The sequence below is a fragment of the Fukomys damarensis genome, unplaced genomic scaffold, assembly GCF_012274545.1.
Source record: "Fukomys damarensis isolate Sample0158 unplaced genomic scaffold, DMR_v1.0_HiC HiC_scaffold_5, whole genome shotgun sequence".
Classification (NCBI taxonomy): domain Eukaryota; kingdom Metazoa; phylum Chordata; class Mammalia; order Rodentia; family Bathyergidae; genus Fukomys; species Fukomys damarensis.
Genome location: NW_022900917.1, coordinates 26,297,997 through 26,314,834, shown reverse-complemented (window position 1 = coordinate 26,314,834; position 16,838 = coordinate 26,297,997).

Sequence of the window (16,838 nt, the reverse complement as noted above, 5' to 3'; positions counted from 1 at the left end):
GCAGTTCTCACAGGAATAAGTGTCTAAGGGTGTGGGAATATGTGGACGGATTTTACCATTTGTGTTTAACTTGGCAGTTTCTGTCTCCACTGCTTATTTCATTGTTTTGTAACAATGACATCTTCCTACATGATTCCCATGACTACATTTTTTAATAGAAAAACCTGCTGCTCTTCATAAGACTTGAGGAGAGAATAGATAGGGAAGCTGTTATAAAGTTTTTATCCATTTCAAAATCGCAAATGAAGAAGTGATGAAAAGTGTTCAGATTAATTTTCCAGCGCATTGGAGAAATGCAAGTGCTACAATATCAGCTTCTGCATTTTTCCCTTTCAGCTCCCAAGTCAGTCTCTCTCTCTCTCTCTCTCTCTCTCTCTCTCTCTCTCTCTCTCTCCAGTAAGATGTGCTTTAATTTACTGTCCAGTAAACTCATTAATTGCAATTCCTTTTTTCAGATTTATTGCCAAACACAGTCATATTTTCCAGCCAAGGAGAATTACTGTAAGCAAGAATCAGGTTCCTAAGCGTGCTTCAGTTTGGATTAATCTTGAAAACATTATGTTAACTGCAACAAATCAGATGTAATAAGAAAAATACTGTAGAAATTCCCTTGTATGAACTCTCATACTTATGTAGAGAGAAGATGGGACTTGGGCTTGAGTGGAGAAAATATGGGAGACTTACTTACAGAGTACAGGGTTTCAGTTTGGGAAGACAAAAATATTTCAGAAATGGGTGGTAGTGATGATTACACAAAAGCGATGTAATTACTGCTAATTAGTGTAAACATTTAATTCCACTGAAAAGTACACTTCAAAATTGTAAACTTTATATTTTATGAGGGCGACTATGAATGAAAAATAAAACAAATTAATGCATTTTAGGCTGTATTATAATCTCCTAGTTTTGGAGGGTTTTTTATTTTTGTTTTTTTCATTTTGTCTGTCTTTCATAACTAATACTCAGTGGCTTAAACAGAACAATCAATCTTTGTACTTTAAATCTAATATAACATCAACAACAAATAATAAAACTTTGATTTTTTTAAGACTTTACCTTTAAAAAATGTATATAATAAATTTAAATTTGCTAGTTTCCAATCTTCCAACTTTCAGCAGTGCCATAATTGTAACTGGGGCTTTAATGGGAGGATGTTTATAATTGATCCAGGCATGGAGAGTTAGAGGGAGAATTGTCTTCAAGGGGTACTTAGCTGTTTCTCACCTGATTTCAGAAGGATTGGGTTTTACATGTTGTTGTGGCTTAGGTTTAGATGTCCCCAAAGCCTCATGCTTTTTCACAAGTGACTGAGTCTAGAGTGTGTGATTGACTCCTGGGGGAATTAGGCCTGAAGGCACTTGGATTAAAGGTGTGAGTGCTTCCTGCTCTAAGTAGTCTGAAGAAGGTTCAAGGGCAGAGAAATGCTGCTAAGGTCTCTTGCTGCTTTAGCTGTGTTCCATGGCCCTGACCTGTTGCCCCTCTGCCATGTGCCTCTCTGCCTTAGAGCCAGCGACTACGGAATGAAACCTCTACAGACTGTGAGCTAAACAAACCTTTTCAGTTTAACTTTCAGTGTCGGGATATTTTCTCAGTGAGGAGAGAAAAGGAACGAACACATATGTACCACTAGAAAGGGGCCCTGTGCTAGTATTCCCTGATAGTATTCACTGTGATTGTGCACTTCAGAGAGGTAATTGTGTTCTCACAAGTAATTAAGAGCTGAGTGAGCTCGAAGGACATGTCATCGACGACCATGCAAAGAGACCTGAAGGGCATACATTGTATTATAACCATAAATATAGTGGGAGTGATGTTCAAAAAGGACTGCATCCAACTTCTTGTAAGTCCAGAGTATGAATTTTTGGAGTCAAATTTAACTTAAGAAAATTAAAATAGTGCTGCTTTCTACAATACATGATATAGTTAATTTTAAGGTTACTCTAATGCTCTTTAAAAATGTACTAAATTTTCATTGATTTGTATCACTCATAACTGTATAAGTATAAAGAGTAAATAGACTACTTTTACTAGGATTGGGAGCTGTGAAGTTAGTGAAATATTGCATAAACTGCCTATGAAATCAGAATTATATTTGGTGCTAAAATGCTATTCTATTTATTAAATTAGTATCTTTATTTTATTTTCATTTTGTCCTATGAACTATCCTTTTATCTAGCTTTATTGCTCATATTTTTATTTTATCTTTAATTCAATGTTATCCTTAATATTTTTTGCAAATGTAGAGTTATAAAAATAAGCAAATATAAGTCAATTTGACACAAACTCTAAAATACTGCTATTTCTGTTCGTAACCATTATTTCTGAATTATGATTCATATTCTCTGTATTGATATATTTCTCTGGCATTCTGTCTTTTTATTGGTCAATGTGCTGCCTTTTTTTGGATTTAAGTCACTATTATCAAAGCACAAAGTTTGTAGGTTTTTGAGCTGTGTAACTAGATAGGATTATGCTGTACTTTGAGCTTTTATCTTATATTACTGCTTTAAAAATACTTATTCACTACAGAAACTCATTGTGTCTATTTTTACTTAAAACTTTTAGTTATTCAAGTTTTATGGGAAAAAGTCAATGAAATTAATGTGTGATTTTTCATCATACTACTCAAATGAGAAACAACTTAAAGAAAGGATAAGTGAGAAAAACATCAATCTTTCAAATGAAGAATTGGGTGCAAAAATTAAATTGACACATTGCGCACAATAATATAAATTCCCTAAACTAAAAACAATGTTTTTATGTGATGTTGTGAGAGGAATCATATTCATTTTCTGAGGCCTGATGCAGTTTAACTATTTTATCCTTTAAATTAAATTGATGTTAATATCAGTATTATTGATGCCATGGATGTTTTATGGACATTTAATAGTTTCAAAATGTTTTTATTCTGAGGAAAAAAAAACATATATATTCATTCACATCAGCCATGGGAATGAGCTGGAACTTTTTATTAAATTCTGTCTTACTATCCTCATCTAAAAATCAATGATAGACTTCCTTTCAGGGTTATTGTGAGAGTTAAATGCAACACAGTACCAATCAAACAAACTGTATTTTTTTGTTTGTTTGTTTACATGTTTGGCTTTTATTTCATTCATTATTTTTTTTTTTTGAGACAGGGTCTCACTATGTAGTTAAGACTGACCTGGAACTCACTATGTAGCCCAGGCAGGTCTCAAACTCAGAGAAATCCTCCTGCCTCAGCCTCCCAAGTGCTGGGATTACGGGCTTGTGCCACCATGCCTGGCTTCATTCTATTTTTAAAATTAAAGTCAAACAAATAAAAGAAAACACAAAATAAGATTTTAAAAAAGATTTTAATAGCCTTCTTAAGATTCAACTACATGTTGTCATTTTACAAAGATCCAGAAAACCCTTGGTGACTTTCAACTGCAGTGTTCACTCACTTGCCCAAGGTAGATTGACTGCATGTCTGCATCATACTTGATTATGGAGTGTTGCTTTCCCTAGAGAAAAAAGACACAGTGCAGGAAACATACTGTGACTGCTGCAAAAGCTTCTTCTAGGAAATGACGCACCTCATGTCACACTCATTACATCAATCGAAGCAATTTACAAGGCTACTTTCTAGCATCAATGAGACAAAAGAGTATCAGTTTCTAAATTGGTTTCCACAAGCGAGATTTCAAAAAGAGGCATTACATATCTAAAGAATAATATAAGCTACTACCGTAAGTATAAAGTTTATGATCTTAACTATTAAAGCAAGGCAAATAATTACTTATGTGCTTAGTGTCAATAACAGGAAGACCAAAGCATGCTTCATTAATTTAAATCTGTAATCAGTTTCTCTCTATATACTCATTTTTGAAATTCAAATTTAGCATCATTGAAAAATAATTCATAGATATGATCATTGACATAACTATTTCATAGAAGTGTACAAATTATATTTTCTATAGATTTTGTTTAGGTAAAATTCTATCCTTAGAATTTCCAAGATCCTTGGTTTTGCTTTTTTTGTTTGTTTTATATGAAATCAATGCTATTAACACTATTATAAATGATAAAGTTTAGGAATGGTATAATTAATTATTTTTAACAATCCTTTCTTTCTAGAATCAGATTGTGAAAAATTCCTTGTCTCATAAAGGAATAACTCCAGGATTTGGAAAATGGAACCATAACTGGACAAGCATTCCCAGGAACCTCAAAGACACCCTAGTTAAATATTAAAAATATTCACTCAAAAGAAACAGTCTCAGCTTAGATTATTGTTTTGATTTTTCTTTTAAAATTACTACAATGGTCTACCAAATTACCTTATACCTCTGTTTCTTCCTGTTGATCATCCTTTAATGTTTTATTTCAATTATTACTAATATATTTAATTTACATAATTAATCATATATTTTTGATTCTCCTTTAATTTTATCATAAAAGAAGATAAAATATCGTCCATAGCAATTTTTGAGAGTCAAATATTTTTAAATAAAATGATTTCTGACTTTTTAGCAGTATTTAAATGAAATTCTAATTATACATATTTAAATGAAATGCCATACTTTAGTTCATTAGATTAAATATAAAATTGAAAGAAAAGATACACATTTTTTCCATCCTTTCCAAAACCTAAGAAGCATAGTTTTTATTATGGCCTTAGAGTTGTTAAAAAAGCGTAGCTTTTCTACTGTACACTGTTATAAGCAAGGGGATTTATATAAAATATGCTTACCAAAAAAATCATTTCATACAGTCAAGCTTGCACATGATTCTAAAATAACCTAGTTTAAAATGTGAAGCTGCTATATTTCTTCAATTATTATATTTTCCATTTTGATATATTTTTCTGTGATACGAGTCCTTTGAATTCCTCATATTACCTTCTTTAAAGAAGCATGTAATATCTCACATTGCTTGATGATTTAATGTGAAATATTACATTTTATAAATCTTAACTTATGCTTGACACCAAGAGTTTATAGAATGTTTGAAAAAGTTCTAATGCAGGCAAAAATGACTGTGGAAATGGTACATATAAAAATATTGGTGGAAATATGAAAATCATATTTGATTCCTCATCCTTTGCCAGAGGAAGGGAACTAACTCTGTCAATTCAGAATTTTGTTTTCAAAAATTTTGAAAGCAATTTTCATAGTATGTACAACTTACAATTTAAGCACCATTTTGACGATTATAAATGCCTTCAAATATAAAAAGTTATAAATTATGTCAACATTTTTAACCAAAAATTTTTTTAATTTGATCTAAAATCATAAAGTCATGACATTTTAGAATTTTTTTTTTTTTTTTTTTTTTTTTTTGTACTGGGGATCAAACTCTGGATCTTGTGCTTGTAAGGCAGGCACCGAAACCACTGAGCTAAATCCCCAGCCCTAGAATTTTCTAAGTAGGGCAAAAACTGATTAAAGGCTTAGAAATTAAAAATATTTAAAATCATTATATATGAATCAAATATAGAATTTTAAATTATTGAATGTTTAGTACATCACCAGCACTGAAAGAAGCATGAAAGGTTAAAATACAATGAACATATGGACCCTCCCTTGGGAGTATTCCATATTTAGAGCTAAAATATGTAAGTAACATCTGTAATTATGTGATAAAAACAACCATAATTGTATGCTTAAAAAAGTGATATCATACCAAAATTGATGATCAGAAATTTTCAGAGAAAGTTTTATATATGAAGAGATAGTAGTTCAGTCCTTAAGGGAGAATCAATATTTTTTCCAACTGTATCTAGGGAAGAAAGACTTTCCAATTGAAAAGAATGAATGACATTACAGACACTAAAAGAGCAAACACAATATATATCCCAGGATTTATAATCATTCATTCATTCATTCATAGTACAAGTTTGTTACACATAATGAACACATTCATCTTAGGGACTTGGCAGATATATCTGTGTTATCTTAATCCTTTTTACTTCCTTCTCCCCCATACTTAAATCTTATAGCCAATCCTAAAAAGAAGGGTAATTGTCAGGAAAAGTCAGAACATAATGCAGTAAGTGGTAAAATCAAGACCAGTTTCTTGCAAGGTGAGCGCAAATGCAGAAGGCCTCATGCTTACAAAAATCCCATTCTCTGTTTAATACTTTTCTATGTTTATCTTGAAAGTTTAATTTATGAACAAGGAAAACCATGTTTTGCACTGGACCCGCCATGAACTGGTTCTAAGTGAGACCCACATGGTTTCAAACAATAGATGTCAGATATTAAGCTTGGATTTTTATCATATGAGGCCTACAGATCACCCACATCAAACCCTGATAGCTGGGGATTTAGATCATTGGCACTGCACCTGCCTGGCAAGTGCAAGGTCCTTAGTTCAATATCCGGTACCAAACAAACAAACAAACAAATCCCTAATAAAGTATACTCCACACTGTAAAACTATGGAAGTGACAACAATGCTAAATCTTATAGAAATTTAGTTGTTTTCAAAGAATGTTAGAATTAGTTTCAGAAGTAGACCTTGAGGGAGAAAACAGAAATATTATTTATAAGTAAATACAGATATAAATGTTTAAATAGATAAACAGATATGTTTCTGGGAATTTTATTTTTACATTTCTTGTTAAACGAAGAGTGTCCCTGTCCTATCAAAGTAAAAAATACACACACATCCACTTTTGTCTACAACCACCCCCATAACTTAGCTAAATTTTTCCATTCCTTGGTTATTCTCTTTCTTCTTGATTAGAAACATCTTCCGCCATATTATGTAAGCTACATCAACATACAAACTTGTGCTAATAAGGTTTTCATTCAATGACCATAGCAACAGACTTCAGACACTTCTTTGCTAATCCATAACCTCTAGCGAACCTCGGTGTTCATGGATCATCGCTTCTAACACCTTCTCCAACCCACTAGGTGTGTCATTCCTTCTCAGGAAATTTTCAAACACATGAATCAGGTACAAAGGTACAAAGTCTATTAAAATGCTCTCTACTTTGATTTAACACAACTTTACGAGCATTTTCTAACAGAGTTTCAATCAATAGTAACTAATGGAAAAAATTCTTTAAAGTGATGAATCACAAAGAAATATATTTTAAAATGATGCATATTTATTCTCCAGATATTGATAGATTCATTACCCATTTGGGCGATTGGTGTTCTATATCTTCTTTCTGACATATATTATGATAAAAATAATCTCTGAAACTTCTAAGATTTTTTTCTCTTACAAATAGAATGAGAAATTAATTTTCAATATAATCAAAAGGAAACAGGGCTGGGGATTTAGCTCAGTGGTTCTGGAGCCTGCCTCGCAAGGGCAACAGCCCGAGTTTGATCCTCGATACTGAAAAAAAAAAAAGGAAACAGTCTCAATAGTCTTTATTCATTTTTTATCAAAATATTTCCATGGTATAACTCATTATTAATATAGCAGCAATATTATGGAGGCAAAGCTTTTAAAAATAATAATTTACTCACAAGATTTTTATAGTTTTATGTATTTTATTTAGGTCTAAAATTTATTATGAGTTCCTTGTTTATACAGCTTGAAGCCTAAGTCCAGATTCGCTGTTGTTTTTTTTTTTTCCTCATTGAGTTTATTGGTACAATTTAGGTATACAGTACAGTTACATTCATCATTGGGATCTTGTACCCTTTACATGACCATTCTCGATTTTCATTTTTTCCCCTTGTAACTGCTCTCCGTTCACCCCCTCCTCCCTTCCCCTTTTACAAACATTTCATTTCCATTTTTTCATTTTCTTATATTTTTTTCTTTTCTCTTATTAGCTTTCCCCTACCCTTCCCACTTTCCCTACACCTTTAGCCTCTTTTATCCTATTTCACATTGTCATTTATCTCATTAGGATCTTATGTACAAAATATATTATAGTTTATTCACACCAGAGAAATTATTTGGTATTTACATGTGTGACTTATTTATTTCACTTAGGAGTATAACCTCAATATGTATCCATTTTCCTATGAATGAATCTAATTTCTCATTCTTTATGGATGAGTAATATTCTATTTTACAGAAAAACCACATCTTCTTTATCCAGTTTCCCACTGATAGGCAAATGGGATGTTTCCAAGTTTTAGCTATTACAAACTGTGCTGTTATAAACAGAGGTGCACATATATCTCTGTGATATGATTCTTTTAATTCTTTTTGAAAGATACCCAGCAGAGGGATGGCTGGGTCAAATGGAACCGCTAGACCCAGCTCTATGAGGTATCTCCATATTGATTTCTGTAGTGGTTGCACTAGTCTGCACTCCCACCAGTGAAGAAGGCTTCCTTTCTCCCTACAACCCCACCAACATTTGTTATTGATTGATTTCTTGATAGCAGCCATTCATTGTGGGGTGAGGTGGAATCTCAGTGTTGTTTTCATCTGCATCTCTTGATGACCAGTGATGTGGAACATTTTTTCATATATTTACTTGCTGCTTTTACTTGTTTGTCTGAGAAACGTCTGTTCATTTCAGATGCCTATTTTTGAATCAGGTCTTGAGACTATACTACAATGCCACTGTGATAAAAACAGCATGGTACTGGCAAAGAAACAGAGCTGAGGATCAGTGGAACAGACCAGAAGACACAAAAACAAATCCAGATGTACTCAGCTAAGTCATCTTTGACAAAGGAGCTGATCATCCTCAGTGGAGAAAGGATAGCCTCTTTAATAACGGTGTTGGAAAAACTGGATCTCACCCTGCCAAAGATTAAAACTGGACCCTTATCTTTCACCATGCACTAAATTAAAATCCAAGTGGGTTAAAGATCTAAATATTAAAACAGAAACATTAAACTTGCTGGAAGGTAAATTAGGCAGAACTCTGGAAGACATTGGCATAGGAAAAGACTTTATGAACAAATCCTCAGGAGCATGAGAACTAGCACAAAGAATCAACAACTGGGATCTCATCTTATTAAAAAGCTTCTGTACTACAAAAGAAACCATCAGCAGAACTAAGAGACAACCTACAATGTGGGAAAAAAATTTTTACCAGCTGCTCCTCAGACAAAGTACTATCATCTAGAATATATAAAGAACTCAAAACAATCAGCCTCCCCAAACAGATTCATTGTTTAATATGCAAATGTACAATTATCTCCACACCATATTTTAAAATTTTGTTAGTACTTTTCCTGTTCGTACAGTTAACAATCGTCTTGGACAGTGGTTACATGTACTTACTACAGCTTGTTTCTTTCTTTTTTTAAATCGCCATCTTTTTCCCTCCCCTCCCTCCCTCCCTCCTCTTCCAATTCCTCTATCTCATTTTTCATTTTTATTACTATACTATTAATCTTACCTCATATTATGGCTTATAATGTTTACTTTAATTGAGATTATTAGGGTCATGAGCATGGCACATCATCATTCTACTTATTTCCCTTTCCTTTCCTCCTCACTTCTTGCCCTCATTCCCTTGGTCCATTTTCCTACTGCAAGAAATCCATCTCTTTGCCCCCTTCTATTTATCCTTTTTCATTCTCTTTGTTTTCACTTTGCTTCATTCAAAGGGGAGATATTTTACAATATTAAAACTTATGTATCTGGTTTATTGCACTCAACACATTTTCCAATTGCAGCAATTTTCCTACAAGTGTCTCCAATTGTCCTTCTTTAAAGCTGAGTAATATTATGAATATATATGAATATAGATATTATGAATTTATATATCGCATTTTTATTCAGTTGTCTGTTAATGGGTATACAGACTACTTCCAGGATTTTGCTATTAAAAAATTATGCTGCTGTGAACATTGGAATGCATGTATCCTTATAGTATAAAAACTTAATCTCTTTGGGAAAGATAACTACCAGTGGGATAGCTAGGTTGTACAGTTTCTAATTTCAGTTCTTTGAGAAATCTCCATAATATTTGTACTAGCTTACATTCCCACTAACAATGGAAGAGTATTCCCTTTTAACCACAGCCATGTCAGTATTTGCTATTGTTTGATTTCTTAATGATTGCCATTCTTTCTGGAGTAAGAAGGAACCTTAATATTGTTTTAATTTGCATCAGAGGAGTTGAACATTCTTTCATATATTTGTTGAACTTTTTTCCCCCTCTGTTAAGTGAATATTTATTTTTCTTGGCAATTTCTTGACTAGATCTTTAATTTTCGGTGATTTAACTTTTTTTCGTTCATTGCATATTCTAGATATTGGTCATCTGTATGAGTAGCTTGTACATTTTTTCCCCATTCTGAGAATTGTCTCTTCACTCTACTGACTGATTGTTTGGCTATACAGAAGCCTTTTTAAATCTTTATTATATTTATTGGTACATTTTAGGAATACAACACAGTTACATTCATCATTGGAATCTTGTACCTTTACATGACTTATCTTGGTTCTTATTTTTCTTCAGTCCCTAGACCTCCCTTGACCCCTCCCACCCTTCCTTGTTTGCAAATATATTGTTTCCATGTTTCTCCTTTTTTCTTTTTCCTTTTACCTTTCCCCTACCCCAGAAGCTTTTTAATTGATATAATTCTATTTATAGATTCTTGCTGCTATTTCTTGCTCAGTTGAGGTTCTATTTAGAAAATCTTTTTCTACACCTATGACTCTTAAGTGTTTTACCTATTTTTATCTTTCTGTAGGTTTACTGTTTCTGTTTTAATGTTTAGATCTTTGATTCATTTTTTATTTTAATTTAGTATATGATGAGAGATAGGATCCAGTTTCAATCTTCTGAAATCAGATAACCAGTTTTTCCAGCACCACTTGTTTAATAGGCTATTTTCCTTCAACATATGCTTTTGGCCCCTCTGTCAAAGATTAAATAATTGAATGTGTCTGGGGAGGTTTCTGCATCTTAAATTCTGTTCCCATTGGTCCATGTGTTGGTTTTTGTTCCAGGATTATGCTGTTTTTAGTCACTGTTGCTTTGTAGTATAGCATGAAGTTGGATATTGTTATGACTCCTACTTTGCTCGTGCTGTCCAACATATTTTGGCTATTCTAGGTCTCTTCTGGCTCCATACGAATTTTAGGATTATTTTCCCTAGATTAGTAAAGTATGCTGCTGTTATGTTGATTGAGACTGCATTGAATCTGTATAAAATTTTTGGGAATATGGGCATTTTGACAATATTATCTGGCCTATCTGGGAGCAAGGCACATCTTTCCTTTTTTTAAATTTTTATTTTTTAAATTTGTCTTTTTGAGACAGGATTTTGCTATCCAATTTAGAATAGCCTTGAACTCATTTTGTTGCCCATGTTAGCCCCTGCCTCACAGTAATCCTCCTGGTCCAACCTCCCAAGTGCTGGAATGTGTTTTCCACCATACCCAACTTATCTTTCCATTTTCTTTTTTTGTTTTGATTTGTTTTGTTTTTTGTTTTTTGAGACAGTGTCTCACTATGTAGTTGAGACTGACCTGGAACTCACTATGTAGCCCAGGCTGGTCTGGAACTCACAGCCATCCTCCTGCCTCAGCCTCCGGAGTGCTGGGATTACAGTCTTATGCCACCATGCCCAGCTATCTTTCCCTTTTATGATGTCCTCTTTAATCTCCTTTTACAGAGTACTATTTTTTTTCTAGAGGTCTTTAACTTCCTTAGTTACATTAGTTTCAAAATATTTCATTTTTCTGCATGCTATTGTGAATATTATTATGCTCATAATTTCCTTCTTACCCAGTTCATTATTGATGTATAAAAATATTATTGATTTTTGTGTGTCGATATTGGATCCTGCTATGTTGTTGGAATTTATTGTTAATTCTAAGAGTGTTTTGGGGGAGTTCTTTGGGTGTTCTCTGTGCAGTAACATATTATCTGCAAATAATGATAATTTGAATTCTGCCTTTTCTATATTTATCCCTTTTATTTCTTTCTCTTGCCTAATTGCTCTGGCTAACATTTCAAGTAGTAGATTGAATAGAAGAGTTGATAGAGGGTATCATTGCCTTATTCCTGATTTTAGAACAAATATCTTTACTTTTTCCCCATATAAAATTTTGATAAATTTTATAATGAATGATGGTTGTTGGTCTATCATGAATAGTTTTTGTTTGTTTGTTTGTATTTTTGAGACAGAGTCTCACTATGTAGTTGAGACTGACCAAGAACTCACTGTGTAGCCCAGGCTGGTCTTGAACTCATAGTGATCCTCCTGCCTCAGCCTCCTGAGTGCTGGGATTACAGGTGTGCGCCACAATGCCCAGCTTTTTTAAAAATAGTTTTTATCATATTCACATATAGTTCTTCTATTCCTGTTTTCTTCAATGTTTTTAACATGAAGGGTGTTAGATTTTGTCAAAAGCCTTTTCTGTATCTGTTGATATGATCATGCTGTTCTTGACCTTGTTTCTGTTAATGTGATGTATTACATTGATTAACTTATGTATATTGACCCATTCTTACATGTTTGTTATAAAACCTGCTTCATCGTGATGTATCATCTTTTTGATAGCATGCTGACTTCTTTTTGCTATTACCTTCTGGAAGATTTTTGCACTTGTGTTCAATACAGAAATAGGCCTATAATGTACTATTTAGTTGGGTCTTTATTTAGTTTGGGGATCAGGCTTCCATAAATTCATTTGGGAGCACTCCATCCTTTTAATTTTTTTTTTTTTTTTTTTTTGTACCAGGGGTCAACCTTGGGTCCTTGCATTCACAAAGCAGGTTTGGAACCACTAAGCTAAATCCCTAGCCCAATCCTTTTAATTTCTTTGAAGAACTTTAGGAGTACTGGTGATATAATACCCATAAAGATTTTGTAGAATTCAGCATTGAATCTATCAGGTTTTGGGCTTTTGTTAGTAGATTCTTTATTACTGTGACAATTTCATTGCTTGTTATTGAGTTCTTAAGCATTTTATGTCTAAATTATAATATTATAATATAATATATAATATGTGTAATATGATATAAAAAATATAGTAATTGTATGAAATCCCTAGGCCTCAGAATGTCCTTAAATGAAAATAAAGCAAGGTTTTCTGGCTATATTATTTGATCTCACTCATTACAATAGGAAAGGAATTTTCTTAGAGGTTTCTGGAAGAGGATGTCCACAATCTTCTACCACCATCTTTAATGTTCTGACATGTTTAATATAAAAACACACAAAAAGGAGGATTTTATTACTCATTTTATTGCTTTTCTGTTTTAATTTATTTTATGATATGCTATTTCATACCTTCTCTTTATAAATGATGTACCTCTGGGTACAGTTATTTAAAATCTTTCATGCTTAGAAAACCATGAAAATGTATCAGATCATATGCAAATTGCTGTCTGAAGGTACTTTTAAAGCTTTTGTTTTATAAATGAAATAAGATACAGGAGTTGATACCTGTTCACATAAATGGAGAATATTGACAGTGGAAAGTGGTTTGAATTATCATGAAATTATGGAATTATAAGATAATAGATCTATAAGGACCTTGTGAAATCATCTTTCAAGTTGTCTGCCTTTAGGCAGGTAAAAGTCTGAAATACTTTGTGCAAATATTTTCCTAGTCATTTTCTAAATGTCTCTAAGCAGAAAATCTCCAGAGTCTCCCAGAGTACTTAATATAAGTGATTTTGTATTAAAAAATACACACACACTTTACATACAATCAAAATTTCTCCTAATTTTTATTAAATGTGACTATTTTTTCCTTTTACAGAAATATTGTCCTTTTTTTAAGTGAAAAAAAAATTTATTGTGTTTTTACTTCTCTTGTTTCCATTTATAACTGTTAAGTCTTATAGTCAAATGTCTCCCCAAAACCTGTGAGCTCATACATGGGGTTTCTTGCAGGTGACTGGATCATGGGTGTGGATACTAGAATTAAGGATGTGTGATAACTACGTGGGCTTATCTAGTTCTGGGTGAAGATACGGAAGTCCCATTTTGATTGTAGATGGCACCTGTCAATAGGCGTACAGCTTGGATGAAATATAAATGGGAAGAAGGCAGGCAGGTTTGCTGCTGCTGCTGCTTGCTACTTCACTGACTTCTGCCTGCTATGCCACGAACACTCTGCTATGTTGCTCTGCCTCGAGCCAGCCAACTATGGAATGAAGCCTCTACTAACTGTGAACTGAAATAAATCTTTTTTCCTTTAACTTTGAGCATCAGATATTTTGTCTCGGGAACAAGGAAACTAATTAATATACTCTGCTTAGAAAATTTTAAAAATAACCAAAACTAAAAACTTTATTGGGCTGGGATTTAGCTCAGCGGTTCAGTGGCCTGCCTTGCAAGCGCAAGGAGCCGAGTTCAATCCCCGGTACCAAAAAAAACCAAAACCAAAACCAAAAACAAACAAACAACAAAACAAAACAAAACCTTTATTAATTACAGCGTGAAGAAAATGTCATACAGTAAAACTGTTGCTCAATCATTATGCATAAGTATGATTTTGAGCAAAAATTAATTGAATTAATCTGTCTTTCATATATTCCTTTCCATTTCCTTCTAACTTTGGTGTTCCCACTGACTTACCTAAAGTGTTAGCAAGTCTTATTCAAAGGGTTGAAGTAGTGGCTTGATAATTTGCTTAGACGATCTTTTTCTTTGACCTAATAGTAATGAATGATTTCTTTTGACAATGGTTTGATAATGGAAAAATGTTTTGTCAATTTTTCCAACAATTTATTTTTATTTTCTATTCACGGTAACACTGCTTATCAAATAATGAGACTTCCCATAGTCGTTCCTTAAGAATAATACTTTATTTGAAAATCTTAGAATTTGACAGCCTTAATCCCCCAATGGTTATGCAAAAAGAGAGAGAGAGAGAGAGAGAGAGAGAGAGAGAGAGAGAGAGAGAGAGAGATTTTCCATGGTAAATCCTTGTTCGTGCCCAGTGCATTACTCATTTTGCGAAAGTTAGATGGACTATTATGAAGAGCACAATTGAGAGCCCTATGTAGCAAGGAACAAGGGCCTCTGAGCAAAACCCACGGGGAGCTGAAACCTATACAGTATCATGTGAGTGGTGTATAGAACGGAGACTTTCAGGAACCAGTGAGCTTACAGATGGCAGCTTGACAGCAACATCATGAGTGACCTTGAGCTAGAAACATTCAGTTGTTCCCTAGTTCGCGACTGTCGGAAACACTGAAATTTAGTATCTCTTTGTTTTAAAACCCACCAAATTTCAATGAAATTTGTTACATAGTAATGATACCTAATAAATAGTGGTTCATTGTATTTATTTTTATATAAACCCACTTTTTTGTTTTAAACATTGAAAAAAACATATGAAGTGTTCATAATTGGTGATCAAAATAATTTATGATGTACTATTGTTATCTGAAAATGAATTTCCATCTTTCTCTGGAGCATTTAGGCTATTTTTAAAAGCACATTTATGGGTTCGATTTTCATTCTTTTAAGGGACAACATATGTATGAATATCAGGAGCAGTGTCAAAAAGTTGCATAGGAACAACAGGAATATTTTACAGAAGAATAAATACAGAAATTTTTAATCAATAGAGGAACTGAGATACAGATAATCAATTCTGGAAATGTTAACAAAATAGGATTCCAGTAAAGTTGCTATAAAAAGAATTCTTTTCTTAACATTCTGTATTTTACAAATATATGCTAAGTGCTTACCAATGTGTTTGCTATATCCCTAGGGCCTAGGGAAACAGAAACAGGTACCCAGCTCACTTCCTGTTATTTACTTTATAGAACTTCTGAGAAGAGATGCCCAAGATGTTCATAGAATATTGGACTATGGGGTCAGAGGGCATGAGTTCAAACTCTAGGTTAGACCCTAACCAGCTAGTAACAATGTACAAAATGATTATATATCTATAGGTTAGCTTTTCTCTCATCTTCAGAAAGGGGAGCATTAGAGTAGTCCCTTAAAGCCTATTTCAAGGCCCTAAAGTGTTAAGGAATGCAAAGTCTTTAAATTAATGTCTCATATGTAGTAAAATGCAGATAAACTTTTTGCCAAAGTATAACACACATCATCTGGAGTCCAACAGCCAATGTAGTCCTTCTTCCCAGAAGACAATTCTTGAACTTAGTCTTTACTGGAAGTATTTTTCTCAGCATTCTGTTCTTCTAAAATCCAACCAGAATCACCATTAAGTACATCCTCAGGCATTCCAGCTCTACCTTTTCAGCCAGCATCTCCATACCTTTCAAAACTCTTCCCACAACCCAGTCCCAAAAGCTCTCAAACTACCTGACAGCAACAATCCCACTCCTGATACCAAAGTCTGTTAGTTACTTTTCTTGTTGCTGAGACAAAATATTCCATACCCAATGTTAAAGGGGAAAAATTTTATTTAGCTCACAATTTGTAGATGTTTCAATCCATAATCAGCTAACTCCAAGCCAGGGTAGCTTGACATAGGGGCTTCACAGAAGAGAAGCAGTTCATTGCAGGAAGAAGATAGCTAAAGCAAGCAAACAAGGTTAACCACAGCTCTCTCTATCACTTATATCTCATAGAGGATACTTTTAGTGCCCTTGAACCTAGAACCTAGCATTGTGCCATGAATCAATCCCAGCCATCTTGGAAAAAGCACCACCTATAACTGTATGAGGCTTCAGGAGACATCTAGACACAAGATATAACAAATCACTTCCCTATTTACTTGTGATGAATAATTGGAATTTAAATTTTAAGAAAATACTATTCACTTTAGGACTGCCCAACACAAAATACATAGCAATAAGTCCATCAAAATGCATGTAATATCTGTATGAGTGAACCTATAAAACTCTGATAAAAATAGAAAATTGAATCTAATATATAAAGACCTCTTCCAGAGGCTAATAGATGTGGAAAGTTGTCAAATAGATTTATCTGAATCCATTGATCATGGGATTTTTTCTTTTTCTTTCTTTCTTTTTTTTTTTTTTTTTG